The sequence below is a fragment of the Talpa occidentalis genome, unplaced genomic scaffold, assembly GCF_014898055.3.
Source record: "Talpa occidentalis isolate TD23 unplaced genomic scaffold, MPIMG_talOcc4v2.1 talOcc4.2, whole genome shotgun sequence".
Lineage (NCBI taxonomy): Eukaryota > Metazoa > Chordata > Mammalia > Eulipotyphla > Talpidae > Talpa > Talpa occidentalis.
The window spans coordinates 24,535,883-24,544,008 of record NW_023602073.1 but is presented as its reverse complement, the minus strand read 5'-3'; positions in this window follow the sequence as shown (position 1 = coordinate 24,544,008).

Sequence of the window (8,126 nt, the reverse complement as noted above, 5' to 3'; positions counted from 1 at the left end):
ACAATAACAAAATTAACAAGAAGAACAAGAAACAGAAGTACAAGCGTTAGAAGAAACAGAATAATAAACCGAAGGAGAAGCGGAGGAATAAACAGAAAAACAAAAACATGGAAAAGAACAAGAAGAAGAACAAAAACAAGAACCAGAACAAAAGAAGAACAAGAAAAAGAAGAAGAAGCCATAGAAGAAACAGAAGAAAAAAATCGAAGAAGTAGCTGAGGAAGAAACAGAAAAAGAAGAAGAGGGAAAGAAAAAAGAAGAAGAAGAACAAGAAGATGAGCAAGTACAAGAAAAGAAGAACAATAACAAGAAGAACAAGCAACAGAAGAAGAAGCGGAAGAAGAAACAGAATAATAAACCGAAGAACAAGCAGAAGAAGAAACAGAAAAAGAAAAACATGGAAAAGAACAAGAAGAAGAACTAAAACAAGATCAAGAACAAGAAGAAGAACAAGAACAAGAAGAAGAACAAAAACAAGAACAAGAACAAGAAGAAGGAGAGGAAGAAACTGAAAAATAAACCGAAGAAGAAGCAGAGGTAGAAACAGAAAAAGAAGAACAGGGAAAAGAACAAGATGAAGAATAAGAACAAGAATAAGAACAAGTCCAAGAAAAGAAGAACAATAACAAGAAGAACAAGAAACAGAAGAAGAAGCGGAAGAAGAAACAGAATAATAAACGGAAGAAGAAGCAGAGGAAGAACAGGGAAAAGAACAAAAAGAAGAGAAAAGAACAAGAAGAAGAAGTACAACAAAAGAAGAATAACAAGAAGAACAAGAAGAACAAGGAACAGAAGAAGAAGCGAAAGGAGAAACATAACAATAAACCGAAGAAGAAGCAGAGGAAGAAACTGAAAAAGAAAAATATGGAAAACAACAAGAAGATGAAAAATACAAGAACAAGAAGAACAAGAAGATGAAGGAGAAGAAGAAACTGAAGAATAAATGGAAGAAGAAGCAAAGGAAGAAACAGAAAAAGAAGAACAGGGAAAAGAACAAGAAGAATAATATGAACAAGAAGAAGAACAAGTACAAGAAAAGAAGAACAATAAAAGAAAAATAAGAACAAGAAAGATATGAAGAAGCGGAAGAAGAAACAGAATAATAACCGAATAAGAAGCAGAGTCAGAAACAGAAAAAAAAATATGGAAAAGAACAAGAAGAAGAACAAGAACGAGAAGAAGAAGAACAAGAACAAGAACAAGAAGAAGAAGAAGCAGAAGAATAACCGAAGAAGCAGAGGAAGAAACAGAAAAATAAGAACAGGGAAAAGAACAAGAAGAAGAATAAGAACAAGAAGAAGAACAAGTACAAGAAAAAAGAACCATAACAAGAAGAACAAGAAGAACAAGAAACAGAAGAAGAAGCGGAAGGAGAAACAGAATAATAAACCGAAGAAGTAACAGAGGAAGAAACAGAAAAAGAAAAAGAAAAACATGGACAAGAACAAGAACAATAACAAGAACAAGAAGAAGAAGGAGAAGAAGAAACTGAGGAATACACCGAAGAAGCAGCAGAGGAAGAAACAGAAAAAGAAGAGCAGGGAAAAGAACAAGAAGAAAAAGAAGAACAATAACAAGAAGAACAAGAAAAATAAGAAGAAGCGGAAGACGAAACAGAATACTAAAACCAAGAAGAGGCAGAGGAAGAAACAGAAAATGAAAAACATGGAAAAGAACAAAAAGAAGAACAAAAACAAGAACAAGAACAAGATGAAGAAGCCGAAGAAGAAATAGAAGAATAAACCGAAGAAGAAGCAGAGGAAGAAACAGAAAAATAAGACCAGGGGAAAGAACAAGAAGAAGAAGAACAAGAACAAGAATAAGAACAAGTACAAGAAAAGTAGAAAAATAAAAGACGAACAAGAAGAACAAGAAACAGAAGAAGATGCGGATGAACAAATAGAAGAATAAACATAAAAAGAAGCAGAGGAAGAAACTGAAAAAGAAAAACATGGAAAACAACAAGAAGAACAAAAACAAGAAAAAGAACAGGACGAAGAACAAAAACAAGAAGAAGATGCAGAAGAAGAAACTGAAGAATAAACCGAGGAAGAAACAGCCAGGTGTGGAGGGACAGTCACTTTTCCAGTGACCCTGGACGTTGCAGATGGAACACGGTCCTGGCAGGGGTTGGGGCATTTGTCTGGACCAGTGGCCTTCTCGACCACATTTGAAATAGGCTTCCATCAGTGGTCGGTTGGGGGCCATGGGGCCCGTTGTCATCCTCTGTCGGACGGCAGGTGCTGCGGTGGTTGGAGGGTCAGGGCCTGGCGGTCTCAAGGCAGCTACCAGGGCCTGAGCTTGGAGCCAAGCCTTCTGGTGACTACAGAGTTCCCTCTCTGCCCTGTCCTGTTCCTCCCGGTTGTTAAATACTGTCAAGGCCATATTCAGCAGGTCCCGGATAGGGGTTTGAGGACCATCCTCAGCCTTCTTTTTTTTTTTTTTTTAAGATTTATTTATTCATTTACACAAGAACCGGGGTACAGGCCAGATCCGTGGGAGGGTGAGAGGATTCACCAGAGACAGAGTGGGGAACAGAACAGGCAGACTGAGGAAATATACTGCTGAGGGGAGCAGTGGGCGCAACAGGAGAGGTCTGCAGTGCCATGTGGGACCTTCACTGGCCGGGCGGCATGGAACCGGCACTTCAGAGGCCTCGGAGAGCCTCACAGCGTGGCGCTCAATGGCCTGTGCCACCAGGGGAGGCCTCTCAAACTTCTTAAGCTTCTATCTAATGTCAGGGGCTGACTGAGATATAAAATGGGTAGCCAGAACTGTTGTGCCTCCATTTGAGTCAGGGTCAACCCTGGTATGGCTCTGGAGTGCCTCCTTTGGGCAGCTAAGGAAGGCAGCACGGTTTTCTGAGGCAGACTGGGCAATTTCCCTGAGCTTAGCAAAATTTACACTTTTGTGCACAGCTGCTTGGAGACCAGCTAGGAGACAGGTAATAAAACAGTCTTGGTGAGCCCTGCCCCGGGGGCCCTGCCTGTGTCAGTCTGGTAGCCCCACCCCAGTTCTGGGCTGGGAACTGCTGCAGAGCCTGGGGGCATGGTTGTGTCAGTCAAAGGGACCTGATCTGCATGGTCTTGGGGGACCTAAAAACCTGCTCCCTTTTGTCAGAGGTCAGGGTGGAAGAGAAGATCACATGTAATCATGACAAGTAAGGTCATAGGCTTGGGTAAGATAAGGAAACTCTTTGGTGTAGGTGGTGGGATTGTTAGTGAAAGAGCCAAGCTTTTCAGTCTGGGAGAGACCAGACGGAGAGGAAGGAACATGGACTCTAACTTCTCCTTCAGTGCCCACCACTTCCCTAAGGGGACCCAGAAGAGGACCACCCAGAGCAGGTGTGGCGGTTAGGAGGTGAAAAAAAGGGGGGAGGCCAGATTGGGGTGCTGAAAGAGGTGAAGACTGAGAATCTAGAGGATCAGAAAACGTTGAAGAGGGTCCAGAGAGGGGAAGAGTGAGGGGAGTCTCAAGACTTGGAGAGTGTGGCAGGTTTTCAGGAGGGAGGGGTTGGAGGGGGGCACAGGCGCACAAGAGAAAGCCAGCCTGGCTCTAAGGGATCTCTGACCATTTTCCATAGTGGTGACAGAACTCTTTAGGTCTGTAAGGATGAGAAGTCAAAAGTGCCATGCTCGGGCCTGTGGGATCCGTTGTCCAATTGGTATTGAGGCCACGCAGTGCCACAGTAAAAGATGAGACGCTTAGGGCGTATATCTGGCCTAAGCGCCAAGGAACCAAGGTTTGAGAGGAGGCATTTGTCACGAGGGTGATAGATAAGCTTCAGTCAGAGGTTGGCTCTCAGAGAGAATTATATTCCTCTATTGGTCACACACACACTTAAGTTCATACAGGCAAGCCAACCCCAGGTTCCCAAAGTATGTTTGACTGAAGACAGTCGCTGCAATTTGTCTTAGCTGGGTCTTCCACCTAGGTGGATGTTCTCTGGCTGTGGAAGTCTCTAGGCCCGAGGGCCCACAGTGCAGATGGTCACACAGGGTGTTGAGCTGATAGGCCGCTTGTGCCTCTGTCAGGGAGCCGGCCATCAGGGAGCCTTCGAAATTCATCCTGGGGTGCAACCCCCATCCCCCTATGTGAGCATGCTGCTGGAGCAGGGCAGCTGACTTGGGAGCTTTGGAACCGGATCCACCACAGGGCAGAGGAGGTCTGGACCCTCCTCCTTATTGTGGAAGGCGCAGGTTGTCTGATGGCTTTGGAAAGCCTAAGGGCCCAAGCCACACCTCAGCCCAGAGCCACCTTGCAACCAGGCAGGTCACAGAGAGCCTTGCCCTCCGTGCCTGCTGCTGCTGTTCCCGCCAGCACAGGGCCAAGGCAGCCCCTGTGCCCCAGGTGAAGCACCGAAGCCCGCCTGCAGGCCCGTGGACCTGGGCCTGTTGTTCCATAGTGTCACCTCTCCCTTTTCAGCCAGGGGACCTCAGTGTCTGCTGACCTGGGCAAGTTGGCTTCTCTAGTTCTACCCCAGCTGGGCAGTAAAAGTCGCCCCATGGACCTGCCTGCCCCCGCACCCCTACACTGATGCTTGTTCTTCTGCTTTTCCACACCAGGAAGGGCCCAGCCTCATCTACTCAACCTGCGGTCCCCCGGCCAGCTGAGGCTCCCCTCTTAGACTTATAAGCCTGTGGCCACTGGCATCCAGCCTCCTGCCCTCCCTGCCTCCCCAGGGTCCATATGGAGGACTCCTGGGCTTTCTGCCCACCCCAGGGGGCCCCGGGTGCTCCCTTCAGCCATCCTCTCAGCTCTGCCCTTCCGGGGTAAACAGTGGTATTTCACCTGTCTTTCTCCATCAGAAATGGTGGTGTCGCGTGGGGCCCGAGGCCGCCTACTCCTGACACTAAGGGTGACCCTGGGCCAGTGGGTTGAAAGACAGGGGAGCAGAAAGGAGGGAGCCGAAGGGAGCCGATCACATGTCTGGCCCATGGGTGCACTGTCTGGTGTGTGTGAGAGGCCAGTGAGCGCGCAGGGAGAGGCTCCAGCTCCTGCTCCTGCATCCCCCCTCCCTTTCCCCCCTTCCCTTTCATCCAGAACCCCTGGCCACACCCTCCCCTGCTTCTTCTTCCCTCCCCACCTTCCCCCCAGCGCTGCAGCCCAGGCTGAACCCACCTTCACAGCTCTCCCCCTTCTCTGCCCTCCCCCGTTTTCTCTCTGCTTCTCTCCAGCTGCCAGCTGATTGGGTCAGGCAAGTCCATCCCGTCCTAAGAGCCCCAGACCCCCTTCGGCTCTAACCAGACGCCCTCCTCTTCCTGGGACACCTCTCTTCCCAGGCCTGCCTGGGTGGCTGTTCTGTGACTTGGCCCCCAGCCCCCAAACCTCCCCCTTCATCTGTGACTTTAGTCTGTTGGGGTGGTGAGCTGACACCCCAGGCGTGACCTTGGTGACTCTTGTGCCCCCTCGGTGGTATTGCTCCTGCCCTGCTCTATACATGTCTATAAATACACACACACACAATTAACGTGCACATCTCTAGTGTTGGGAACCACCGTGCTGTGCTGTCCTTCTGAGTCTTGTGGCCCAACTACAAGCAAACGCTGTTACCCCAGCCGCCCCGCCAACATGTGCCACCTCCAACGAGCCTCCCTGCCATTCCCGGCCTGTGCAGAGTCAGCCCCTCTGCCACCTTCCTGCCCCTTCCCCGAGCATGGGGGTGCTGTCCTGGCAGCTGTGTGCTTCTGGCCGCGACCAATCCTTCTGTCTCTTGGCTGAGCATGAAACCCATTTCTGAACAATGGGGAGCAATGTGTTGTGTGCTGGTTGTGTTCTGTGGAGTTCAGGGGGAAGGGAAGGTTTAAGCATGGGGGCGCAGGGGTGCCTGGGAGGCCCCAGTTTTTCCCAGGCTGCCCTGGAAAGCACCTCGACTTAGCTGGTCTTCATCTGAACCCTGCTGTGGCTGCCAGGGGTAGAGTGCCTGCCTGGAGGACTCATGGGACCTGGGTGGGAGAACAGGGTGAGAGGAGAAATGCCTAGGCTAGGAACCAGTACTCTGGGGTGCTGGCACCCTGCTTTCCTCCCACAGAAGTAGGCCAGGTTTCCCAGTCTTGGTCATCAGAGCAGGACCTGACCCTCCTGGGGCGGCACGCAGCCCACAGGCCGGACAGGTCAGAATGCTGAGCGGGGTTGGATGCCCTGACAGGCAGCCGCGGTGTGCACCTTGCACCCTGAAGCCTGCCCTCTGCTGGCAGGACCCACACCCAGCCCAGCGCCTGAGCCCAGATCCCAGGGCCTGACCATGTGGTGAGTTCAGTTTATTCAGAAACAAAAGTGAAACACCAGGAACCACTCCCTGTCCTTGCCTCCTTCCTCTGTCCTGGGTGATCTATAAATAAGTTTCCTCGATGTCAACTGATTCATAGAAACCTCCTCTCCCAGGGGCCACCGCAGCCTCCGCTGTGATACAGGAGCCGTCTCAGCCCCATGTACACACGTCCCAGCACAGTCTGTACACTGCAGGGCGCTCATGCGCCTTCCGCCTGGCCTCCACCAGCCACCCCGGCCCGGCTTCTGGCCAAGCCCAGTTTTCCACAGGGTTGGGGGAGTGTGTACCCCCAAATTGCCTGAGTAAACCATGCATCCTCTCTATGGGGACTTTCTGTAAAAGAAGCAGTGAAGGCCACCTCTCTGCAAATCCGGGGTAGCCTCCAAAATAATCAGGCACAGAGCCCCCACGGGACTTTTGTAAAGACAGCAAGTGGAGGCCACCCCCTTGTGGACTGCGGTGGCCTCATACCTGCGGGACATTTGAGATGAGCGACGGGGGAGGCCACCCCTTCGTGGATTGGGGTGGCCTCATGCCTGCAGGACTTTTGTGAGGAGGGGGATAGGGGAGGCTTCCCTTTTGTGGATTGGGGTGGCCTCATACTTTTGTGAGAGGGCAAGGAGGAGACCACCCCTTTGTGCATTGGGGTGGCCTCATGCCTGTGGGTCTTTTGTGAGGGGTGGGATGGGAGAGGCCACCCCTCTGCAGATTGGGTGGCCTCATGCCCATGGGCCTTTTGTGAGGGGGGAAGGAAGAGGCCACCCCTTTGCACATTGGGGTGGCCTCATGCCCATGGAACTTTTGTGAGGAGGACAGGGGAAGCCACCCCTTTGTGGATTGGGGTGGACTCATGCCCGCAGGACTTGAGGGGGGATGGGGGAGGCCACCCCCTTGCAGATTGGGGTGGCCTCATGCCCACGGACCTATTGTGAGCGGGGACAGGGGATGACACCCCTTTGAGGACTGTGGTGGCCTCATGCCCGCGGGACTTTTGTGAGTGGGACAGGGTAACCTCAAGCCGCAAGATTTGTGTAGTGAGCAGAGCCCCCCTTTAACAGGTGGGTGCCCATAAAATAATCGGGCACACATGCCCATGGGGACTTTTGCTAGGTAGTAGGAGAGGCCTCCCCTCTGCAGATAGGGATCACCTCCAGAATAATTGGGTGCAACAAAAAGTAAAAATAAAAAAATAAAGAAAAATCAAAACAATTATTGGGTCCAACAAAAAATTTAAAAAAAACCACAAAAACAAAAACAAAAAATTGGGTGCAAAGGCCCATGGGGAAATTTCAAAAGGGAGCAGGGGAGGCCACCCCTTTGTGGATCTGGGTGGTCTCAAATAAACCACTGCTATCTCTGTGGCTACACTCTAGACAGGTGTTGGTGCCCACCTGCACCAGCTGGTATCTCTGTCTGGACTTAGCCCCTGTGCCGGGCCTTCAAAGTGCTGCCCCACTCCACATGGTTGGGGTGGGGGGGGGCACATGGCCCAAAATTGCCTGATATAATCTAGGCCCTCTGCAGGAAGGCCTGGTAAGGATTCAATTGGTCATCAAGGAGCCTTTATATTGTAGAATGGAGCCCCCTAAATAACTAGCTGGATATTTCTAGCTCCTTGTCTCTGGAAGTATGATTAGTCCAGAGTTAAATTAAGACACAGCCCTAACCTAAGAGGCTAGGGTCTGCACCTATTTCACTCTATTAGAAAGGGGAGTTGTTGTACCCCTTTTTTAAGCCAAGGGATGAAAGGACAACTGGGAAGGAGAGCCAAAGGACAGGGTGGGAAAGCCTGGGGAACAGGGATGGGTTGGTGAGGGCCAGGTGGGGCCAGAGCCTCCAGCCCCATGCCGGTGGC